Source organism: Anas acuta, chromosome 2 (genome assembly GCF_963932015.1).
Source record: "Anas acuta chromosome 2, bAnaAcu1.1, whole genome shotgun sequence".
Taxonomy (NCBI): Eukaryota; Metazoa; Chordata; class Aves; order Anseriformes; family Anatidae; genus Anas; species Anas acuta.
The window spans coordinates 116,892,180-116,894,679 of NC_088980.1; the positions used below are offsets into that span (position 1 = coordinate 116,892,180).

General features: G+C 36.2%; 1 protein-coding gene across 9 annotated transcripts in view; it reads left to right on the forward strand.

Moving 5' to 3' along the window:
• ZNF521 (zinc finger protein 521) overlaps positions 1-2,500 on the forward strand; it is a 232,110-nt gene that overhangs the window by 140,716 nt on the left and 88,894 nt on the right. The gene's annotated exons all lie outside the window — the stretch shown is intronic.

Here is a 2,500-nt window from a genome sequence, read left to right on the forward strand (position 1 = left end):
GTATCCTACAACAGGTTCATCTACAAATGGTAAATTTATGGTAAGGAGGGAGTTATTGAAATAGTTTAAAGATTGTCTGGGGTACAGAATGCAACAGAGAACTCAGAAGATGCAAACTAGCTTACGTGAGATGAAAAAAAGGTCAGTCTTGCACCCAATCTACACAACTTACTCTTCATTCCTTACTCCTTTTTTTCTCTCCTTCATGTCTTTTCCACTCTTCCTTGGTTACGTTCATCATCTCCATTCATCTCCATTTTCCAAGAATTTTATCCCAGGGAAAAAAAATAAAAAAATCAATAGTGTTTCTGGTCTGCATCTTAACTCCTTTTTGCCCCAGTTGCCTGTAACAAACACATCCAGCAAGTAGGATAGAGCAGCAGTGTTTCACAGGGCCTTAGTTCTTTTCTGGTATCTTGTGTATCTCACCCACTGGCTTCTTTAATGCAGAAGAAACATAAAATAATTTGGCCCAAAACCCTGTGCCTTGAAACTGCTGAAAACTTCTGTTTCTACAACAACACAGATAGGCACGGGAGTTTAGCAGCACATGTAAAAACTTGTAAGACTAAGGCCCAAAGTGGGAGAACCTCACATGGCAGCACTCATTGAGCACAAGGAGTCCCACTTCCAGAGTCCAGCTGGTAAAAAAGGGCTTGTAACTGTGTTAAAAAACATCACCTGTGAGTGTAAAAAGTGGGGTAGAGGAGAGTGGAGCGCTGAAAAAAAAAAAAAGTTTCAAAGGGACATTTGGTAAAAACATTTTTTTTTCATTCTTAAATAAAAATACAATGTGAAGACAGAAAAATGAGACCTATTTAGCTTATGGAAAAAACGTCTGAGTGGGGATTTAAAAGAGATGGATTATATTCCTAAAAGGAAATCAGTTTGATGCCAGTCAGCTTTTTGAAGTAGCAACTAATTTGAAAACAAAGGGTTCATGACTGGACTACAGCAGACAAACAGTTTAAGAGGGAATATTTTTTCATAAAAAAGGGTGGATGGAATATGGAGCATTCTGCCAAAGTCAGCAGTGGAAATAAGCAGAGGGAGTTGGACACATTTTTGGAAAAGAAGGGAGTACTGGGGTACCGCCACTAGCTATGCTGTGGGAGCCAAGGTTAGGAAATGTAGTGCAATTTGTACATGCTCTGTTTATAGTAGAAATATGGAGCCTTCATAAGTTTTTCACCTGGCCTTTCATTTTTCCATATATGTCAGCATTTTTTGCTGCTTCATATTAATAATATATGTATATTTTAAATTGTCATTCTTTTTAAACTGTAGGATACAGCAGCATCTATGATGGAATGTAAAACATAATGTAGGTTTCAATTGCTACTGTGTAGTACTCAGAAAAATTGTTAGCTGTATGATATTGATGACTAGAATTAGTTTTTTATAAGTTGAGGTGTAACAGCTTGGCAGTAATGCCATCAAAACCCTAGCATTGCAAGAATGGCAACGTTCTTCCTTCATTTGCACATTAGGTTTAATTATTTGCTGTTTTTTAATACTAGTTGGTCATTCTTAACATTATTGAATTAACACCAAACCCTTTATTGGTAAAAAGCCTTATGGTGCCCCATTTTATTATCATAGTGCAATACAGATTAAAATTGCATCTGTTAAGATTACATTGTGTGTTTGGATTATAGGAGGCAGAAGCACAATAATCTCTGCTGAATATAACTATTGAAGCCAATAACCTGTAACCAATCACATACTTCTTCTGTTGAAAAATGTGAACTAGAAAGGATTACATCTTGGAAAAGATCATAAATCTGTCACTGCTAATGTAATCTTTACAGGAGCTTTGTAACCAGTTAGCGACTAAAAAGAGATCATTACTTCTTTTGCTATAATTACAATCATAACACATATTTGATATTTTATAACTTTCTTTGTTCAGCAGCAAATGCATTATAAAGTGTACAGCATTAATAAATAGAGGCATAATGAATGTGACTAATTGATTTTGGCAGTCAAAGACTGGCATACTTTTTATACAATAGGGAATCCATTCAAAGAAGCTTAACTGCTATTGAGTGTGAGCCTTCAATGTAATAATGGGACCTAATTTGGATTCTGTTGTATGAGGTGAGTAAAGCAGTACAAGTTAATACTATATACAGCAGTGTAGTTCAGCGTGTAATATACACTTGCATGTAGTGATTCCTCTGTTTTCACTGCTATAAACTGCTATATCCCAGCTCACACATGTGCTGCATTTTTTTAATAAACAGTCCTACTTGTCTACCTGTCAGAAACATGAAGAAACTTCTGAGTCTTCTATGGAAGAAGGAATATTTGAATATTCCTCTTTTTACTAATCTGACTGTATGGGTACTACTTTTTGTCCTCATCTCTTTAGTGCTGGGCGCAGATTTTCCCTGCATGTGAAATCCACAGACAGCAATGAAAGTGCTGGGAGACAGCACAAAAAGATTAAATTGTATGCCCAAGTGCAACAGCATAGCCTTTTAGCAGGTGTTTAGTG